This window comes from Budorcas taxicolor, chromosome 9 (assembly GCF_023091745.1).
Source record: "Budorcas taxicolor isolate Tak-1 chromosome 9, Takin1.1, whole genome shotgun sequence".
Classification (NCBI taxonomy): Eukaryota; Metazoa; Chordata; class Mammalia; order Artiodactyla; family Bovidae; genus Budorcas; species Budorcas taxicolor.
This window is the reverse complement of record NC_068918.1, coordinates 16,625,632-16,648,843: the sequence shown is the minus strand read 5'-3', so window position 1 is coordinate 16,648,843 and position 23,212 is coordinate 16,625,632. Positions and strand designations below refer to the sequence as shown.

General features: G+C 40.2%; 1 protein-coding gene across 1 annotated transcript in view; it reads left to right on the top strand.

Annotated features, from left to right (window-relative positions):
• The window catches only part of TRMT11 (tRNA methyltransferase 11 homolog), a 281,391-nt gene extending 270,283 nt beyond the window's left edge, over nt 1–11,108 (top strand). Inside the window, exon 14 of the mRNA XM_052645825.1 lies at nt 11,053–11,108. The gene's annotated coding sequence lies outside the window, so the exon portion shown is untranslated. The remainder of the gene's footprint in view (nt 1–11,052) is intronic.
• The last annotated feature ends 12,104 nt before the right edge of the window (nt 11,109–23,212 follow it).

The window sequence follows — 23,212 nt, the reverse complement described above, 5'->3', positions numbered from 1 at the left end:
AAGTAAACTTTCTCATATGTGGAAGTTTAGGTTTAGAAAATGTTTGCATTAGCCCTTAAGTATTTGACATGGGATATGCTAAAGAACATAGTATAGAAAAGCAAGATTAAACAAACTACAGAATTCTGGGATGAATTCTCACTGAAACATTTCATTGCCTTCTTTGGTCTAATGTTTATGTCCTTGAGTGGCATGGGCTCCACTTTATCATGAATATGATTTCACATTTTGTATTAATAATCTAATATTACCTTACTAGACTACTTGATTAATATTCAAGTTTAATTTTACTTCTTAGTATCTAACTTGTTGAAATTCAGTCTCTTTAAGCTGAGAAATTATCTTATCATTAAATAGTATGAACACCCATTCTTCCTAATCATTTCTTAGATTGTAAAAATAGGTATAGCAAGGATGACTCTCTGATTATAAAATTGTGTGTAACGATGATGTAATTCATCTGACTCTATGTTGCACTCTGTCTTTTGGTGGGTTGGTTTAGTTGCTAGGTCGTGTCTGACTCTTGCAACTCCATGGACTGTAGCTTGCTAGGCTTCTCTCTCTATGAGATTTCCCAGGCAGGAGTACTGGAGTGAGTTGCTATTTCCTTCTCCAGGGGATCTTTCTGACCCAGGGGTCGAACCCTGGTCTCCTGCATTGGAGGCGGATTATTTACCCGCTGAGTTTCCAGGGAAGCCCAATATTTCTGCAGATTTGGGATTCCCTCTCCTTCACACTTCTCTAGGGCATATATTTAGGGATATATCTAAGAATTTGGAAAGGATACAAGACACTGGGGAAAAGAACCCTTGTGATCTCTGTGTCCTATTGCCATGGAGACAGCAAATGAGCGATCTATCCTAATTGGTCCTGGGTTATCACTCCACATGGTTTGCTGCAGAGATGTCCTTGGCTTCCTACGCGTACCTTGTTTGGCTATGGGGGCTCTTTTTCCTATGATGAAATCTCTGCTTGCCTCAACCATACTGAGACATTGGCTTCTCTTCAATTGAAGGTGTCACAGAGCCTTTTCATTTCTAGGTGCTTTTCTACCTAGCGAGAGGGAGACTGATTACTGAGTGTGTATCTATAAACAACTCTTAGAACAAGTACAGACTGTTGTTTCTCAAAGTTTTCCCTGGGAGCCAGGTAGCTTTTGTTTCCATGTATCATAAAAATATCTCAGATCTTTTTTGCCTCCCTTGGGCTTTTCTCTGAGAAGTAGGGCACAAAGTCCTCGCTCTCAGATCCAGGGAGGTTTTTGTTCTCATTTGACTTCCCTTCCATCTTCCTCCATCTCCCCTGCTGGTAAAAAGATTTTCTAATCTGGATAAAATTAGCTTTAATTTTTAAAAATCTCTTTAACAAAAACTAGAAAAACTTCCCTTAAATCAAGGAACATGGAGCAGACAATGTGTTCAAATTAGGGAAAAGGAAAGTAAGAAATTCCAGAGGGAAAAAAGGAACATGGGTGAATATCACAGAAGTATGATCCCACCACATTTAGATCTTAAGTATCTGTATGTTACCACATCTGAGCCTTCTGAAAAGAAAATTAAAAATCATTTCTATTTTTAAAAAAATTTCCTTGTAATTGAACACAGTTGATTCAATCATCCAAGTGATAGTTTCCTAAGCAAACTGTGTCTTCTTTTTCTTCCTTACACTACTACTTTCATTTAAAACAAAAACAAGGACTTACCCAGAGGTCCAGTGGTGAAGAATCCGCCTTGCATTGCAGGGATGTGAGTTCAATTCCTGGTCAGGGAACTACGATCACACACACTATGAAGCAACTAAAAGCCCCCTGCTGCAACTACTGAGCCCTTGAGCTGCCACGAGAAAAACCATAGGCCCCAATGAAAAATCCCATGTGATGTAGCAGCGTGACACAACGAAGATCCTGCATGCTGCATCTGAGACCCAACGCAGCCAAACAGATAAATTACAGAAAAACAAACTCCATCCATGTGTGCAAGAAAGAAAATAAAGTGGAACAAAAATTCAAATCACTAGTAGTTTTTCTGTTATGAACGAACATAGAGAAAGACAAGTTGCTGGCAGGATTTGGTACAATCTGTGAATGTCCCTAAAACCTAAATGATGCTTTTTATGAGAGTTGTTTATAAACACACAAGTTTTTATAATTGGTCAATCTCTCTCTCATCCCTTGGGAGAGCAAGTACCTAGAATATGGCCCAGAAATCTAAGGTGCTCATCATTGACATCATTGATCATTTTGGAACTTGGTCACATAGCCAAGTTTTTTCAACAGCAATCCCATGTAGTCCCTATCAATCACAGTTGACATACAAGATGAAATCTGTTCGATATCCTTGCCAAGAGGTTAAAAAAGTGTGCTCTATTATCAGACTACCCGTGCTCAATTATTTAGGAACTGGGGAAATGGTTTCAGTAAGACATTTAACTTTTCTAAGCCTCAATTCTTTACGGACTAATGATAAGAACGACCCCAAAGGTTACTGCAAAAATTAAATGGAATATTCTATGTACTGAGTTTAGAGTAGTGACTAGCACTCAACATACTTTAGCTTATTATTACTACTGTTATTCATGTGAAGTGATTTCTATCTTGACTGTCCAGAGAAATGCTGACCTATGATTCCAGATCTGTGAAAATTCCATCTGCATATAGTTTCTCAAATTTAAGAAAGGTTTTTGATGTCATTGGGACAATATGTGTGTAATCATTCCTGGAACCATTGAATGTTGAGGGCAGATTGACTGGATCCATTAATGATTAAAGTTAGAATAAGAGCTGTCACTGTCTACAGTCCACCACTTTATTAGGGATCCATGTGAACAAAGAACCTTGTTTTTGTTCATTTATCTGTTTGTTGTTCAGCATCTAAAGAATCTATCGTTGTGGGGAATCTTAGCTAATTTGAATTTTTTCCTCATCCTAACAGAACTGGATAGAATCTGTGCCCAGTATCAAAAGTTATTAAAGTTGAAATGCTCAGACTAGAAGAGTAACTGTTATTAACTTTTCTTCCATGAGAAATCAGGCTTAAGAATGATAATTTAAAGCCAAAATAAAGGGAAGACTGGCAAAGAAACACATACCCACTTAGGGACACATGGATTGAATCTGTTCCTGCATTGGTAGCCAATTAGGTAAGTGAAAACTTCTGCTCTGAGTATTTAGCTCCAAAAGCTTGATATAACAGAAGTTCAATTATAATAACTGAAATTAGAAATAGAATTACAGTGCTACATTATAATTGGAAACTGAAAACAGGTGTGGTTCTCTGCTCCTTTCAAGCTTTGCAGCCTCCAGTTTTTGAGGAGACATATGTGAAGTTTGAGTATATTGTATCACTGGAAAATAGGTTATATTTTTTTTGGTAAAGATAAGCCCCAGAGTTGATCTCATACCAAGATGAACAAATAACTCATCAGTTATTGATGAACTGCTGAACAATAATTGGTTAATAGTTTGGTGTAGTAGGAAGATTATCTTAAAACCAATTCTAAATCCTTTAGCACTCACTAGTTAATTAACTGATTGATTAAGGTATGATTGACTGTATACTATTTCCTGATGGGATGGAAAAACTAACATGGTATTGATGACAATAATGAGCAGAGAACACAACACTGCAGTCCAGAAGAGGGATAAGAGCTGGTGTATAGAAGGGATCCACTGGCTTCCGTAAGTGATCACTGAATCCATGGGAGTGATGAAAATTGTTCACTGAGAATAAATAAGAGAAAAGGAGGAGAGGGGGGATGGAACATCAACCTTAAAGGAGAAGCTAAAGAAAAGAAAGCAGCACTGAGTGGGACAAATAAATATCAGAGCAGTGGTAGAGAGCAGGCTTGGGAGCAGAGGACATCGAGACTGAGGAAGTGAGACTTGCACTTCAAGGTGGCAGGTTGGACATTGTCCTTCCGCAAATCCCATTGAAATAAAATTTAAAATTACCAAGGATAAGAAATTTATAACAGTTCTGCAACCAGGCAGAGATGTACACAAACCATTAGCCTTGAGGAATTTCAGGAAGATGGAAAATACACGATGAATTAAGGATATAGGGGCAGGAGCAGAGTCGTATGTGCACACACAGAAGCTGCAATAGAGGCAGAAACCAAGCTCCCTTCTGGTGGTGCCTCCAAAATGCTCCCAACCTGGAGGTCAAAGTTCAGTTTCATGAAGGGGTAGTGCTCAGAGATCGAGGTCAATGTTTGTCTCTAAAAGGTTGTACAAGGTAGCACCTCTTCTGTAAGTGCCACTTGTCAAAGACATTGGTTTGGGATTTCCCAAATATAACAAAACCCAGGTAGTGTGGACCTAGTTGTTCCCCGCTGTCTATTCATGCATTTTGAAGGAAAACTGTCTGTGAGCTCAGAGGTCAGAGTCCACCCCACTCACTGAAGAGAGGGCAGGTGGGGAAGAGGACTGCATGCTGGCAGAAGGAAGCCAGGTCAGCAAGGTGTGCCAAGTAAGCAGTCCACTTTATGAGTTTAAATGGACAAATATCGTATTTGATGAAAAATAATCATAGGCACATATGCACAGTGCCAATATGAACCAAGGAATCAACTTAAAAACCCTGATTATTCAGGGCACAGAATATAATTTATATATATATTATATATATATATATATATATATCTTCATAGATACTAAAGAGGGGCTTCCCAGGTGCCAGTAGTGGTAATATGCTTAGTTGCTCAATCGTGTCCAACTGTTTGTGACCCCATGAACTGTATGTAGCCTGCCAAGCTTCTTTGTCCATGGGACTTTTCAGGAGTGGGTTGCCATTTTCTTCTCCAGGAGATCTTCCTGACCCAGGGATCGAACCCGTGTCTCCTGTGGTAAAGAACTCACCTGCCAATGCAAGAGACAAAAGAGATGCAGGGTTTGATCCCTGGGTCGGGAAGATTCCCCTAGAGGAGGACATAACAGCCCACTGCAGTATTCTTGCCTGGAGAATCCCACGGACAGAGGAGCCTGGCAGGCTATAGTCCATAGGGTCACAAAGAGTCAGACATGATTGAAATGACTTAGCAAACACACAGATACTAAGGAACAATAAAGAAATATTGGAAATTTAAAAATACAATGTCTGAAATTAATAAAAATTAAAAAGACGTGCTGAAATAAAAATCTGAGGAAATCTAGAAATTAGGCTAAAAAATTGGAATTGTGAGATTGTATAGAAAAAGACTTTAAAATCTTAGAGGATCTATCTGGGAGAACTACCATCTTTCAAGAAAAAGGATTTTCCCTCTTTTCAGAAAGAAAGAATTTTAAGGAAATTATCAGAGGGATAATGGGAAAAAATATTTTTGAGATATAAACACATGCATCCTCAGCTTGAAAGGGCACACAGAATGAAGAGGACATGGATGAAGAACAGAAAACGCATCTAGACAGAGATTCAGGTAAAGAGAAGATCCTCAAATCCTCCACTGCTGCCTCTAATAAATGGGAACCAACTTCTCATCAGAGACATCACATACTCGAAGGCTGAGATCTGAGGAAAATCTAATTTAGAAATGAACGCTCAGCCAAACTGTCAATTAAGAGTTCCAATAAAATAAGGGCATTTTTATTTTATTTTTTTTACTTTACAATGTTGTATTGGTAAAATCCAGCCATTCTCTTTGGAAGACTTACTTTCTGTGTATCCAGCAAAACAACAAAGGAATGGAAGAAAGAGGGAAAAAACGAGATCCATTAAACACAATACCTGATCTGTCGTATCGATGCATTTACTGTGGCTGCATAGTAGAATATCCCTGTTTTGTAGGAAATGTACACTGTAGCATTCAGAAATGATAGAACAATGAGTCAGCAATTTATTCTCAAATGGATTAGGAAAAAATATGCTTTGTATTGTGCCTCCAACTTTTCTGTAACCTTGTGATTATTTTGAAATTAAAAAATTAAAATGAAGAAAGGAAACTCTACAAGGTTAAAAAACAAATTTACCTTCTCTAGCATTCATTGTTTGTAGATTTTTTTGATTGTTCTGACTGGTGTGAGGTGACACCTCATTGTAGTTTTGATCTGCGTTTCTCTACCAGTTAGCGGTATTGAGCATCTTTTCGTTTGCCTCTTGGCCATCTGTGTGTCCTCTTTGGTGAAGTGTCTGTTTAGGTCTTCTGCTCATTTTTTGATTGAATTGTTTTTTGATATTGAACTGCATGAGCTATTTGTATATTTTGGAGATAAGAGATGGGAGGGAGACCCGAGAGGGAGGGGATATGTATATGCATATGGCTGATGTGCTTCACTGTACATGGAAGATAACACAATATTGTAAAGCAACTATACTCCAACAAATAACAACAACAACAAAAACCACAAGTCTCCTTTCTAGCAGGAGCCCCCACCCAGAGCATGGCCTACCAAAAACTCCACCGCCATCCTCCAATCCCCAGCACTCTCTATCCCACCTTTCCAGCGTCAATCTAGAGTTGATTTACATAACAAACTATTTATTTATATGCTTCTTATTTTTTGCCTCTGCCTCACTGCTGGAATAAACTTCACGTGGAGCTCTCTTCATTGCTGCTGCTGCTGCTAAGTCGCTTCCGTCGTGTCTGACTCTGTGCGACTCCACAGATGGCAGCCCAGGCTCCCCCGTCCCTGGGATTCTCCAGGCAAGAACACTGGAGTGGGTTGCCATTGCCTTCTCCACTCTCCATTGCTGTATACCCCAAACATGGAAAACTGCCAGGAACACACTGAGTTCTTGATAAATCTTTGTTGAATGAACTAATAATCTTGTTATTATTGTTATTAATATTATTGTTATTATAGTAATAAGTAAAATTTCATTCTTATTATAAATATTAATGCTTTCCAAATATTAAAATTGCAACTACTCAATATTGCCTATTATTTGAGATTCCAATTTTTCACTTCAACTTCTACATGAAAAGAAATCTATCCCAACACCACTTGTAAGATGATTAAACCTCTAGAAGATTTTCTTAAAAATGAGATGTCTTTTGCCAGTCAGTCCAAGGGAGGAAAACTTCAAATGCTAGATCACAATCTTAACAGTACTGAGCAGATGTTTTGCTATGTTATTTTTTTTTTAGAACAGATATCAATAAAAATAGGTAGCAGAAGATTTTATAAAAAGAAAAATAATTCCAGGATGACAGTGATGTGGGAGGTCTAGGGTGCAAATTAGAACAGAGAATAAGATGGCTCCAAAAATAATTTCCTGTAATAAAACATGATTAAGAAGCTAAGTGACTTTGGTGATAAAAAGGAAGTATAGAATCATAAAAATAAACAAACATAAGCAATGTGCCTTGCCCCCTTCCCTGTTTGTTTGTACTCCTTCCAGCTGAACAAAATTAATGGCCCCTGCCATCTCCATCTCCACTCACTATCCAGTCACTGTTTGATTTTTCAGGGAACTACATTTAAATAATTATAATACTGTAAATGCTGGTTTTTTTGTTTTTTTTTTTTTTTAATTAACCTGCAGACAAAAGGGAGAAGGCAATGGCAACCCACTCCAGTATTCTTGCCTGGAAAATCCTGTGGACGGAGGAGCCTGGTGGGCTGCAGTCCATGGGGTAGCTAAGGGTCAGATATGACTGAGCTACTTCACTTTCCCTTTTCACTTTCATGCATTGGAGGAGGAAATGGCAACCCACTCCAGTGTTCTTGCCTGGAGAATCCCAGGGACCAGGGAGCCTGGTGGGCTGCCGTCTATGGGGTCGCACAGAGTCAGACACGAAGCGACTGAGCAGCAGCAGCAGGCAGAGTTAGTTACTTTTAGTTCTAAGAGGAGAAGATGAATGATATAAAGTTGGATGTTAAAAAGCATGAGATAATGCCTAAAATGGATGTCAAGAAATAGAAGGTTGTGTTTTATTTGAAAACACACATTAGCAAGTTTTAAAAACTTAATAAATAAAAATATGCCTTTAGAGTTTGAGATATAAAACCTCAGTGGGAATAGGAAAGTGAGAAAGCAGGGTACATCAGCATAACTCCTCCTTCTTCATGGTAGGAGTAGCAGTTAGATATAGTTTAAATTGACAAATAAATGAATAAATATAACCATTATGGATATGACCACCAAAAGCAACATAAATTTGTATAAGTGGCTTTCAGAAATGAAGAGTAAGATTGAGAATGAAAGAAAGTGAAAGTGTTAGTCACTCAGTTGTGCCCGACTCTTTGCGACCCCATGGACTGCAGCCCACCAGGCTCCTCTGCCCATGGGATTTTCCGGGCAAGGATACTGGAGTGGGTAGACATTTCCTTCTCCAGGGGATCTTCCTGACCCAGGGATCGAACCCAGGTCTCCTACACTGCAGGCAGATTCTTTACTGACTGAGCTACCAGGAAGCCCAGGAAGAAGGACGGTAAAGGGTACTTAATTCTTTAGTCTCAAATCCTCTCAATTTGGGCGTGAAATTTTAGATTATATACTAGATAGGCACAGAAAAATGTCTGATCTGATGAGCTTCAGCTACGAGCTTCTGTTCCCCCAAGTGAGATGGAGGGATAGTGAGGAGAGGACTTTTTAAACTCTTCAGTATAGTTTTCACTTATTTTTTTCCTGCAATGAGCATACTTTGTTACCAAGTAAAAATCATATATATATAATGATATGCACATATAGGGGCTTCCCTGTGGCTCAGGCAGTAAAGAATCTGCCTGCAATGCAGGTGACCTGGGTTCGATCCCTGGGTTAGGAAGATCCCCTGGAGAAGGAAATGGCAACCCACTCTAGTATTCTTGCCTGGAGAATCCCACGCACAGAGGAGCCTGGCGGGCTACAGACGGTGGGGTCACGAAGAGTCGGACACGACTGAGTGACTAACACTTTCACTTTCACTTTCATGTACATATTATTATATAAGAAGGTGTAAAGGCAACAAAAGTAAATGCTAAATCTTAGAAGCACCAAGAGTTCATTGAATTTGGCAACTGGGAAGAGACCCAATGGGTGCAGTTTCCACCAACAGTAGGAACACAGTAAGGTTGCAAGGGAAACACCCTCGATGAGGAGTAAGGGGAGTAGGGGCAGCAGATACAAGTGTAAACTATTTTCAAGAAGTTGCAATGAGCAAGGGAAGGGAGAGAGTGTGTGGAAGTTAAAAGGGCATAATTGTTTAATAATCACGTCGATTTTAAAATAGACTGTGTTGTATTAAATAGCTTTAACTTAAAATGAAAGGATCATGAAATATAAAGAGAATGAAATGGTCACATAAAGACTTTCCAAGAAAATATTATATCTACATCTTTCCATTTTGGGATGAGGAAAGCATACAACACGTTTTTCATAGAGACTTAGTGTTACAATTTGAAGTTCTCTTCCACCTTCCTCCCTTTAGTTTACCTTTTCAGGTATGCCTTTTGTAGACATTCTCTACAGACGCTTCTAAAGCTATTGAGAAGTAATTATGTCTCTATATTGCGCAAGATTGAGGGGTCTTTGACTATGTCTACTTACTTATATTTATGAAAAGTGAAATATCAGTGACTTTTTTTCATCTCACAAAGTTAGGCTACATTACACTTCAGTCCTTAGTGATTACGACAAATATGCTAAATTATTAACTATCTCTCTGTCATCCAGAAATAATTGCTGAGTGAAGCTTGTGTTCAGTAACTAGGTTACTCCCTGGGTGAAACCAAGGTTCCTCTGCTATTTCAAGGTGACTTTCTGGGCCAGACACCAATCTTTGTAGTCAGATTAGGTTGAAGAAAAAAATCTGAAGTTCCTTTTTTTGCCTCTGTTTTCTCTTGCTCTCATTCTTGCTCTATCTTCCTTGCTGCCTCTCAGCTTATTCATGCCTAGAATTCTGATATACTTAGCATCTTGCCCAGTGCCTCCACAATGCAACTTCTAGCAAAACCTGACTTCCAGAAGGAATCAGAGAAATTCATCCAACCTGAAATAAATCTCTCCTCATTAGGCCATTGATAAACATTAAATGCAGGGCTTCCCAGGTGGCTCAGTGGTAAAGAATCCGCCTGCCACATAAGAGACATGGATTTGATCCCTGGGTTCGGAAGATCCCCTGGAGAAGGAAATGGCAGCCCGCTCCAGTATCCTTGCCTGGGGAATCCCATGGACAGAGGAGCTATAGCCGGACAGAGGCCAGCGATAGTCCATGGGGTCCCAAAGAGTCAGACATGACTGAGCAACTAACTAAACAATAACAAACATTAAGTGAGGGGCTTCCCAGGTGGTGTTAGTGGTAAAGAATCCACCTGTCAGTGTAGGAGACTTAAGAGGTTCGATCCCTGGGTCGGGAAGATCCCCTGAGGAAGGCAAGGCAACCCACGTCAGTATTCTTGCCTGGAGAATCCCATGGACAGACAAAGGAACCTGGCAGGCAACAGTCCATGGTGTCTCAAAGAGCCTGAAGCAACTTGGCACACATGCTTGCAAATGTTAAATGTTAAGATGTCAGGGACTAAAAATGCTTCTTCTAGTTGGTGATTGTTAGTAACAAACTGCCACAAAACTGAGTGGAGTAAAAGCCATTTTATTATCCTTGTGGATTCTGAAGATCAGGAATTCAGAAAGGCACAGAAAGGACTGCTCTTCTCTGTTCCATAAGTTTGGGATCTCAGCTAGAAGGACTCAAACAGCTGGGGGTAACTCGGACTTCAGGGCTGGAATTACTGAGAGTGGGAGGATCACTCTCAAGACGGCTTCTTCATTTGTCTGGTGTCTGAGGGTTACGCTCACCTGGGATTGCCAACAATAGTGCCCACATGTGGCTTTTCTAGCATGGAAGTGTCACTGTGATTGGATTTCTTGCAAGGCAGCTCAATGCTCGTTAAGAGTGAGTGTTCCCTGAGTCCAGGGGGAAGTTGCATGCATGGTCTCTTATGAACTAGCCTTGGGACTCACATAGCATCATGTCCAACATACTATATTGATAAAAGCAATTTAAAAGACCCACCATAACTTAAAGGGAGGGCACCAAGGCAATCTCTCAATGGAACCAGTGTCAGCAAATTAGTGGCTGTGGTTGACATAGTCACAATGCTTATTTAGTTGCTTAAGATGATTTTTCTCTTTACAGAGGATAAGAAGTGAAAAAACCAAGCAATGAAGAGAAGAAATACAAGTATCTAAGAGCAGGTGGCGAAAAGATTTTTAAGAAAGGAGTCATTTTAGTAAAACGTACATGACTGAAGACCGTTAAAAAAAATCTTTCTGGAATTTTAGAATGACTTTATTGAACACTTTCAAACTACTGAACACACTGTAATATCAAATTCTAAGTTTCTTAATGCATTTTCAAACATTTTTTCATTAAGTAAATAAAGTGAAAGTCGCTCAGTGGTGTCCGACTCTGTGACCGCATGGAATTCTCCAGGCCAGAATACAGAGTGGGTAGCCTTTCCCTTCTCTGGGGATCTTCCTAACCCAGGGGAAGGGATCAAACCCAGGTCTCCTGCATTGCAGGTGGATTCTTTACCAACTGAGCTATCAGGGAAAGTGAAGTCGCTCAGTCGTGTCCGACTCTTTGCGACCCGTGGACTGTAGCCCACCAAGCTCCTCTGTCCATGGGATTCTCCAGGCAAGAATACTGAAGTGGGTTACCATTTCCTTCTCCAGGGGATCTTCCTGACCCAGGGGATCAAACCCAGGTCTCCCACATTGCAGGCAGACGCTTTAACCTCTGCACCACCAGAGAAGCCCTTAAATACAAGAATACAGTCTCTCAGAAAACCTCCTATAGAGACACAGAACTTCAGATCCAAGTACTAACATCAAAAATTTCAAGGGAGGAAAGGAAGCCAGGTTGAAAGAAGAAGGGGGAGGAGGCGGGAAGGGGGGCAAAAGGGGTGGCCTTACAGACGTCTCCTGCAACCTACAGATGCCCAGGCATTATGGGACTTTTCCCTGGGCCTCCAGAGAAGGGAGGACTGGAACTCGGCCCTACCAGAAATCAGACCAGATCAGAAGCAGAATTCGAGTTCTCTGCCAAGAGGAGGTGATCAGTCTCCAATCCTCAGCTCAGGCTGAGGGCCCTTCGACCAGATTCCTGCACCCAGGACCGGGGGACTAGAAAAACAGGGAAGGACAGGAAGGGTTAAGGAGAGGAAAGAGAGAGGGAAGAGGAGAGAGGTCAATAAAGTCTCTTGTTCCTTACTGGTCGGGGCACTCTGGCCAGTTGTCTGTGCCAGGAGGAAACCAGGGGCCAAAGGGTCCCAGTTGCGGCCGCTGGGTCTGGTCCATTGGCAGGCAAGCTGGCCCCTGAGTACCCGAGTGGTCAGGATGTCAGTCTCAGCGAGGAAGAGCCCCCACCAGAGTCGCCATTTGTTTCAGGAAGGCGGACCCCTTCCAGGGCCCGAAACTGGGCTCTTGTCTAATACTCGGAAATGAATTGTCCGAGGAGACACATGTGCTGACAAAGCAAGAGATTTTATTGGGAAAGGGCCCCCGGGTGGAGAGCAGTAGGGTAAGGGAACCCAGGAGAACTGCTCTGAGCTATCAGGGAAGCCCTCATCAAGTAAATGGGGGAGGTGTGTGTGGAACTAGCATTAATGGAATTCTTTCTGTGTTAACAACATCCCAAGGATTGAGCCATTGCAGTACACGTATGTGCTGGTCAAATCTAGCATCAACTCCAACAGAACCTGAATGAGGATGCATGGGTGTAAGTTTGTTCGAGCATTCTAAGTCACTTCAGTCGTGTCTGACTCTTTGCAAACCTATGGATTGTAGCCTGAAAGACTCCTCTGTCCAAGGGATCCTCCAGGCAAGAACACTGGAGTGCGTTGCCATGCCCTCCTCCAGGGCATCTTCCCAACTCAGGGATCAAACCCCTGCCTCTTATGTCCGCTTCAGCGGCAGTCAGGTTCTTTACCACTAGCACCGCCTGGGAAGCCTGGCATAAGTTTACGTGTCATCAAATGCCTTTATGTTTCCATGTCTTTGGATTAAATTTCAGAAGTTGTAATCTAATATATGCCTAATGATGTATTTATAGGTAAATAATCTTCCTGGTTGTATAGCGTGTACCTGCTGATTCATTTGGTATAATATATGGTAACTTTTTTTTACTGTAATGTTTATATTGTGACAGTTGGGTTGCTCAGAATATTTGTATTATCAGATATTATCTTGTAAAAATGAATATTTTTCAGTGAGGGGAAACTAGGGGCTACAAAGTTTCAGATTCCGAATATAAAAATTATATTTCCTATATTAAGTTTAATAATACAACTTTTCTACCTGTAATTGTAATTGTTATGACAATTCAAAAAGAAACTACAGTATGACGACAAAAATATAGACACCACTGAGCATATCTCTAAGACTATATAAGACCAGACTAAATGTGAGCTTCTAGTCTATAATTACCATAGCCTAATTTTATAATAAGTAGAACATTATTTTGCAATGGAATGGTTTTAAAAAACAGAAAATAACAATAAGCTGAAGAATTAGTCACAAGAATTTAATTACTACTGAAAAACAAGAAATCACTATAAAAATCACCTGTGTGATCTCACTGACTAGTCCAAAGAATATGCTTTTATCAATTTTGATAATTTAATATATCTGATCCTCGGGCCACCAAACTGGACTCAGAGGGATAATCTAAAATACCAGTTCTTCCAATTGATAATTTCTGCTGCTCTGAGAAAACTGGTAATGCGTCTGTTGTTCAGTATGCAAGTTAGATGATGAAGAGTAGCTTCTTCAGTTTTCACTGTGTGTGCTTAGTCAGCTGTGTCCTACTCTTTGTGACCCCATGAACCATAGCCTGCCAGGCTCCTCTGTCCATGGGATTCTCCAGGCAAGAAAACTGCAGTGGGTTGCCATTCCCTTCTCCAGGGAATCTTCCCAACCCTGGGATCGAACCCAGGTCTCCTGCATTGCAGGCAGATTCTTTACCGTCTGAGCCAAACTTTAGCTCTACAAGACATTCTGTGACAAAAAGCTCTATGGGCAAATGATGTTTGTATACTTTCTAGACTTTATTTTGATTCTGGTGTATCTCAATTTGACATATTGCACTAAATGATATATTTCCTAATAAAATACCTTTAGTTCAGTTCAGTCGCTCAGTCGTGTCCGACTCTTTGTGACCCCATGGACCACAGCATGCCAGGCCTCCCTGTCCATCACCATCTCCCGGAGTCCACCCAAACCCATGTCCATTGAGTCAGTGGTGCCATCCAGCCATCTCATCCTTTGTCATCCCCTTCTCCTCCTGCCCTCAATCTTTCCCAGCATCAGAGTCTTTTCCAATGAGTCAGCTCTTCACATCAGGTGGCCAAAGTATTGGAGTTTCAGCTTTAACATCAGTCCTTCCAATGAACACCCAGGACTGATCTCCTTCAGAATGGACTGGTTGGATCTCCTTGCAGTCCAAGGGACTCCTAAGAGTCTTCTCCAACACCACAGTTCCAAAGCATCAATTCTTCGGCGCTCAACTTTTTTATAGTCCAACTCTCACTCCATACATGACTACTGGAAAAACCATAGCCTTGACTAGATGGACCTTGGTTGGCAAAGTAATGTCTCTGCTTTTTGCTGTCAACGTTGGTCATAACTTTCCTTCCAAGGAGTAAGTGTCTTTTAATTTCATGGCTGCAGTCACCATCTGCAGTGATTTTGGAGTCCAGAAGAATAAAGTCAGCCACTGTTTCCACTGTTTCCCCATCTATTTCCCATGAAGTGATGGGACTGGATAAAATACCTTTAAGAAACTCCCAAACTGTCTCCTTTCTCTCTCTGCTCTATAAACAGTCAAGGGGCGTCACTATCTTTTCTTACCTGAACACTGAAAGTACCTCATACTTTGTCTTCAAGCCTCCTCTTCTGTCCCACTTAGCAGCCTGGGTCATTTTTTAAACATTTAAACCAAACCGAGGACTTCCCAGGGGATCCATTGGCTAAGACTCAGTGTTGCCAGTGCAGGGGGCCCTGGTTCGATCCCTGGTCAGGAGACTAGATCCCACAGGCTGCAACTAATAGTTTGCATGTTGCTACTAATGATCCCGTCTGCCACAACTAAGATCTGTCACAGTAAATAAATAAAGAAACGTTTTTAAAACAAATTTAAACTGCATCCTACTGCTCTCTTGTTCAAAACCCAGCAGTGTTTTCTATTGGGCTTCCCTGGTGGCTCATTGTAAAGATTCCACCTGCCCATCCAGGAGACCCATGTTCGATCCCTGGGTTGGGAAGAGATGCTGGGGAAGGAAATGGCAACCAACTCCAGCATTCTTATCTGGGAAAGCCTCATGGACAGAGGGGCAGCGGGCTCCAGTCCATGAGGCTGCAAAAGAGTCAGCTACAACTTAGCAGCTGAACAAGAATGCTTTACGTTACTCTTAGAATAAAAGCCAAATGCCCTTTTCTGGCTTATAAAACCCTATGTGATCTTTCCTCAACCCCACCGTACCACTCCTCTTCTATTCTGGGATATTCCAGTCCCGCTCTGTACTTCTTAAAAGTGTGATCTTTGCTCACCATAGGACCTGTGCCGTCTTTCCTCACTACATGAATTAATTCCTCCCAATCTTTACACGGCTGATTCCTTCTTATACTTTAGATTTGGCCCTTCTTCAGAGAGGCTTTCTCTAACCACCTCATTTGAAATAGTCTTCTGGTCACTCTATTTTAATTCTTTTCATAGTTTTACCTCTAATATTCTTCTCATTTATATCTACCTACCTACCTATCATTCCATCTTCATTTATTATTTAGTAGATTATTATTTAGTGGTTTAGTAGAACAGAGACCTTGTATTTCCTGTTCTGCTTTCTCCTGTACCTGAACTGTATGCTTGACATAATTAGCAATTTAATAGATACTACTGAATGAATCAAATGGTTAGACCCTCCATCCCTGTGTTTCTGTCTTTATTCTTGGATACGAGAGAAGTATAGTCTGATACAAAGAGGGGAGGCTAGGAAAAATGCAATGGGGAAGAAAACCAAAGATGCCATGACTATGTTTTAATCTAAGGAAGTTCTATGGTGGAGGATGAAGGGTGGGGAGGCACAAGAGGGAGGGGATATATGTATGCTTATATCCAATTCATGTTGATAAACAGCAGAAACTAACAGAGCACTGCAAAGCAATCATCCTCCAGTTAAAAAAAAAAAAGAAAGTTCTGTTGGTTAGAATTTAACTTGAAGATAATGTTATACTACCAAAACAAAAAGGAATTATTGAAAGGAAGTTTTATTTTAATAAACAAGTAAGTGTCTTACCAGAAGCAGCACTATCTTGCAACTGTTGATCTGATGAAGCTTGACTTTCTGAGTGGTTGCAGATGGGCTGTGTTGTTTGCTTATGCTTTGATAATTGACCATTGTGTTATCTGAGGTTTACAAGACGCGGCCTTTTTCATTTTTTTCCCACCATACACTATTACACAGTACATGACAAGTTTTACTTATAGATTATAAATACCTGAGAATCAAATAGCATGTATTTTAATGACAATACATCGGTGTTATACTTCATACACTGCTAAATGTTCTCACACTTATTACTGAATTTGTTCTTCTAAACTGTTTTACTTGTGAAATGTGTTTCTTTCATATAATGTCTATATTCCTTTATTGGAAATGCTCTTACTAAAAATATAATTTTCCAGAAATATTATGCATGTATTTCTTCTAAACTCAATATTAAAATTTTCCACATTTGTGGAATTAACTCTTGGGTAAATTTCTAACATGTTTATCCTTCTGATTTTTCTTTTGCCAATGCTTTTTGATAAGTGTATGGAAAAATTTCCATGTCTTTTATAGAGATCTTTAAGTCCTAGTCTCTCTTGTTTCATCTAATTCTCTCTCTTTTGTTTACCAAATCTCCATGAAAACCTTTTTGTAGCTTTTGCATTCTTATGTCTGACATTTGAAACTTCTATCTTCAAAGCCTCTTGCAGTAGCAGTGATCAGACACAGTCTCTGACCTGTTTTAAAAGTTTCTTGCAAGATTTTAAGTATTGTTATATTGTTCACCCTTTAATTCTATCAGTTTTACTTTATAAATATCAATCTTTTTGTATATATCTTGACAGAATGCAATCCTGCCTTTTAGGTCTTTTTAATTTAGTTTTTCTTTTCTTCAACAGGTCTTCTTAGGTATTGCTATTTCTTATAGTCAAATGTTTTGTCTTACTGGAAAACTCTCTCCTCATCTGATTTTTAACAGAACAGGAAAATGCTATTTCTGCCATCTCTCTCTTTGCCCCTTCATCTCTCCACTGCATTGCTTGAAAAGTTTATTCTTCAGAACGTTCCACCATGTCTTAGTCAATTTGAGCTGCTGTAACAAAGTATTATAGACTGTGTGGCTTATAAACAACAGAAATTTATTTCTTACAGCTCTGGAGGCTGGGAGGTCCAAGATCAAGGCACCAGAAGATTCAGTGTCTGGTGAGGGCTTGCCTCCTGGTTCATAGATGTCCTGGTCTTCTCTTTGTGTCCTCATGTGGTGGGAGTGGCAAGGTCACTCTCTGGAGCCTCTTTTGCTGGTGGTTTAGTTAAGTCCTGTCCAACTCTTGCAACCCCATAGACTGTTGCATCCAGGCTCCTCTGTCCATGGGATTTCCCAGGCAAGAATACTGAAGCGGGTTGCCATTTTTTTCTCCAGAGCATCTTTGCAACCCAGGGATCGAACCCACATTTCCTGTATTGCAGGTAGATTCTTTACCACTGAACCACAGGGGAAGACCCGAGTCTCTTTTATGAGGGCATTAATGCCATTCACTGGGCTTCTCAGGTGGCTCAGCAGTAAAGAACCCACCCGCCAATGCAGGAGGTGTGAGTTTGATCCTTGGGTTGGGAAGATCCCCTAGAGAAGGAAATGGCCACTCATTCCAGTAATCTTGGCTGGGAAATCCCATGCACAGAGTATCCTAGTAGGCTACAGTCCATGGGGTCACAAGAGAGTCAGACAGGACTTAGCCACTAAACAATAACAAAACTGCCATTCACTGGGGCTCTACCCTCATGACCTAATCACCCCCAAAGACCCCTACCTCCAAATACCATTATACTGAGGATTACATTTCAACATCTGAGTTTTGGGGGGTGCAAACATTTAGTCTGTAGCATATAGTAAAGGAGCTTAAAATTGTTACAGGGTAGCACTTCTCTGTGGTAAAGGTGAAGTAAAGATGGGTTGCCTAGTAAGTTTGTCTTTAATTCCTGGAATGGGCCATTAAAATGTCCACTTATTTAATTGACGGTTGTCATACAGAGATAGAATGCAAGAAATTGTTTAATCAGTCGTAACAACTTCCCAACAGTCTTTCCTACTGTTTGCTGAACTAAGTCTTGTGTTACCATCTACATTTTCTCTGCGGAGTCTTTCCTGACACTTTAAGCCTGGGTTTCCTCCACTGCCCCCCCAACCCCCCCAACTCATCATGGCCTTGATCACATATCATCTGTTTTTCTTTTTCTACCTTTGTTGATAGGCACCCAGGAATGTAAGGAAAATACCTTGTTTGCAGCTATAGTCCTAGTTTTAACAAAATACTTGCACATACTTTGTATTTAATAAATGTGATTGGATTAAGTTCTTTGCTTATATATGCCTCTCAAGGACTTTGGTCACCCTAGTCCCTCTTTTAGTCTTGACAGACTTTTGAGCAAGACTCATAAAGAATCTTATTATCATGCTCAAAAACCTTTAACCTTATGATGATGCTCAAGAGCCTTCAGTTTCTAATATCTTCTTTCTTTTCATTTATAAAATGTATTGGTTATTTATATTTTTCACCATAATCGACGGTGAAAGCTCTAGAGAACTTAGAGAAAAATTGACCTACAAATCCCCTTTCCTTATTTTAAAGCTGAGGATCCTCAGGCCCAGAGATATTTGTGTATGTATTAACTAGTTAATTGACTGCTTCAACACAAGAAACTTTTCTGTCTCCCATCCCTCCACTGCTGTCGGTCACTCAAAACAAGAGCCAGCGGCTTGTGCATGTGTGTTAAATCGCTTCTGTTATGTCCAACTCTTTGCAACCCTGTGGATTTTAACCTTCCAGGCTCCTCTGTCCAAGGGATTTTCTAGGCAAAACTACTGGAGTAGGTTGCCATGCCCTCCTCCAGGGGTTCTTCCCCACCCAGGGATTGAACTCATATCTCTTACATCTCCTGCCTTGGCAGGCAGGTTCTTTCCCACTAGTGCCACCTAGGAAGCCCAGGCTGAGTCAGGCAATACTTACAAGTCACAGAAAGTATTAACATTATCAGAGGCGAGACTCTTTCTCTTCCTCAACGATCTGATATGTTCCTCTAGATGACTTACTTTTTGGGATTTCTGCCTCGACCTTGGTCTCCTGCATTCCCCTTTCTCCTCTTACAAGAGGACAGAGGTTTCCCTCGTGGGCAGAGAATCTTACCTAGATGATGAATAAGACCCAGTAGCTGGACAGTGGACCCCCACTGGGATTATTCAGGGTAGTGCTATGCTTTGAAAGGAAATGAGATCATTGATAATGTAAGCAATGTTTGTGGCAGATTGATCACTAACAGTGCCCACATTTTTGGCCTCCCTTCTCACTCTCACAACTATCTTCTGATTCTTTGCCTGAAACTGTTTTGCATTTAGGTGGAAGATCAGTTTCTTCATATTGTGTGGTTCTTAGTCACTCAGTCATGTCCAACTCCTTGCCACTCTGTGGACTGCAGCCCACCAGGCTCCTCTGTCCATGGGGATTCTCCAGGCAAGGATACTGGAGTGGGTTGCCATGACCTCCTCCAGGGGATTTTCCCAACCCAGGGATCGAACCTAGGTCTCCCTCATTGCAGGTGGATTCTTTACCATCTGAGCCACCAGTAAAGGCTTTCATTCCCAAATATTCTGGGCTGCCCCTTTCTTGCTCTGTTTTGACCTCACCAACACCCTTCCATCATATTTCTGATTTGCATCCATTTGTTACAGACTCCTCACTGCTTTTATCTCCTTTCCCTTCACTTCATTGTCAAAGCTTTATCCTTTCCTGTCATTTTATTAGGATCTCTAGCAGGAAAGGAAGGTTGTATTCAGCTTAGTTTCCATCTTGAGCAATTGTGCTTTTTTTTTTTTTTTTAATAGAAATGAAATAATGCTCATTGTTTTCCATCTGGATTCCGAAACATTATTAATACTTGTTATATTAGGGGGAAAATAATGAATCATTGTTCTGTATCATATGCTCCTATCTGCCATAGAATTAGGTCATTCTTATTTCTGGTTCTAAACCTTGTAGGTCTTTAATAAAATAATACATGTAACTGGCAAAATTATAAATGAATCAATATTAACTTCTTTATTTACTTTTTTGACTGTAATTTATTAAAATATCACAAAACAAAAATCTCCACAAAACATGCAAAATGCTGTATATATAATGTCTTAACATTGTGTGAGATCCAGATGTTTCTAAGAAATGGAGAGCTAATTAGAGGTAATATTTATCTCCAGTTCTAGGAGCTAATATTGGGCAAAACTTGGAAGGTTCAGTCCAGATAACCATTCAAGTGCTTGGCTGCTGATCTCAAACCTTATCTGAACTATCTGAACCTCTCAAGTCTTGAAAACTGGGCTGGATATCTTATGAGAACAGCCTCATCTGGGGTATTTGGGTATGTTTGATTCCAGCTGGAATCCAAAACTGCAGAGAGAGGCAAAAACGAAGACTAACTCAGGGCGGGGGTGGGGGGAACACTGAGCTTCCTCAAACCTCTGAAAGAGGCTTTGGTTAAATTTGGAGCAAAGGTTAGGGATTATGAACAGTTTCTGTTTTATCTGGCTGCATTCATTCATCCTTAAAACAAATCCTATTTTAATCTCCCAGATGAAGGATCATTAATATTTCTTTGTTCTTGGCTGGGAAATACAGTGAAACAATCTTTTAAAAACTGAAATTCTGCTGGTTTTGCATGTCACAAATAAGAGTTTGACAGCATGTGATTGCTTCAAAATGGCCAAGTGCGTGTCACTGATCATCAGTGCATACCTAGGTTTGGTTTAGGGCATCACACCAAAAGGAGCTTTAAATCAAATTGTGGACACACCATAAAATGCAGTCTGCTGTAAGCATAGAGAGTAAATAAGAATAAATTATTTTCTGTTGCATTGTTCTTTATCAACTCTTTGAGGATTACACATATTTCAAGACATGTTTTTTTTCTTTTATTTTTGCAGTTTTATTTCACTTTAAATATACCAATTACATTCAAGGGATTCTGAACACATACAGGGCTTCCCAGCAGTGCTAGCGGTAAAGAACCCGCCTGCCAATGCAGGAGACATAAGAGATGTGGGTTCCATCCCTGGGTTGGGAAGATCCCCTGGAGGAGGGCATGGCAACCCACTCCAGTATTCTTGCCTGGAGAATCCCATGGACTGGGGAGCCTCCTGGGCTACAGTCCGTAGGGTGGCAAAGAGTCAGACGCGACTGAAGTGACTTAGCATGCACACACAAACATATAAACATGTAGCTGTAGAACACTAAAATATGTTAATTTCCTACTATGTGCTATCTGTGTGTGCATAATCTGACAACATTTCTAAGAGGTAGATTTTATTAACCTAATTCAACAGAGGATGAGATTCAGAGAGGGCTGTTGATTTGCTTAAGACTGCCCAGCTAGTGTGACGGTTAACTTTACGTGTCACCTTGGTTGGACCACAGTGCCCAGATCGTTGGCCAAACATTATTCTGGATATTTCTGTGAGGGTGTTTTTGGATGAAATTCACATTTAAAGTGGTGGCCTTAGAGTAAATCAGGTTGGTTTCCATAATGTGGGTGCCTAATTCCATCGGCTGAAGTCCTGCTTAGAACAAAAGACTTCCCTCCACAAGCAAGAGGGAACAGTCTGCCTTTAGACCTCACCTGCAACATCAGTTCTTCCTGATCTGACAGGAGTGCCTTTGAACTCTAACTGTAGCTCTTTCTGGGTCTCTAGCCTGCAGGCTTTCCCCATCCCCTGTTGGACCCTCCAAGCCTCCACAATTGTGTGAGCCAACTCCTTAAAAAGTAAATCTCTTTCTATATATACACACACATCCTCTTGGTTCTGTTTCTCTGTAAAATCCTGACTAATACAGCTCGTAAGTGGGGAAGCCAAATCAGACTTCGTTCTGTTGAATTTCAGAGCCTTATGATAAATCTCATTTTATATAAACATTTTTTTCTGTTCACTGAATTTACAGTTCAGTTTGTCCAAATGTGTATTATATGTTCACAGTTACATCCGTATACACACGTACACCTGTGTGCACGTCAATGTACTATGTGTGTACTGTGTCTTGTTTATCCACTGTATGAGTTACAAAGGTTTGGCTTTTGCTGTGGAACTCCTTAATCAAAGAGAATGGTGAGTCTTGTCCTCAAGTACAACTAATCTTGTGACGATAGACTCATTTCACCGTGCTCACTATTGCATAATAGTAGTATTTTCCTTCTATGGTATTATCGTTGGCTTAATTTATCCCTAAAATCTAAGGTTTATACCTAAGTCTTAATAATTGAAAATATTTTCTTAAATTTCTCCCAAATTTTGGCTTCAAGGAAGATACTCAAAATTTTTACCTTTAAAATAATCATAATTCTATGTGTTGTTTAGTTCCATATAGTGTTATGGCTATGAAACAAACATTGAGACAAAAAAATGAAGACACAAAGCAATACTAAAATACTGGAAAATTCTAGAACAATATGTTCAAAGGCCCTCTAAAAATTAGCTAAAAAGAAGAAAAATTTAAAGTAACATTATCTGTAGCTATTAATCTATCTTGTTAACTAGTCATGTAACCTTTTTAAAGCCACATTGGCAAGATATAACTTTGTAAATATCACAGGTTAAAAGGAACATATGTCTTTAATTTGTTGGCGTTGTCTCTAAAAGTGATCTTGTATCCATAAACCCTTAATCTGACTTCCTTCCAGGGAACAGAGTCTTTAGAACTCAGAATTATAAAACACTCTTAAACAAAAATTCTTTATTGACAAAGTATAGCTCATAATCAGAATTTTACCATTACAAATGACCTTAGATTAACTCTAACCTAATTATTACTTGAATAATAGTTAGTATTTAATATAAGCAATCATTTAAGTTGCATTTTAAAATATTTTATAGATGTAGAAACTGTGGCCCAAATAGGGTGACATAGCTGGACTAAAACAAATTTGTCTCACTTTTTGTGGATGCTGTTTCTTCAAGAGAGTGTGTTGCCTTCTTTGTGGAAAATGCCTTGA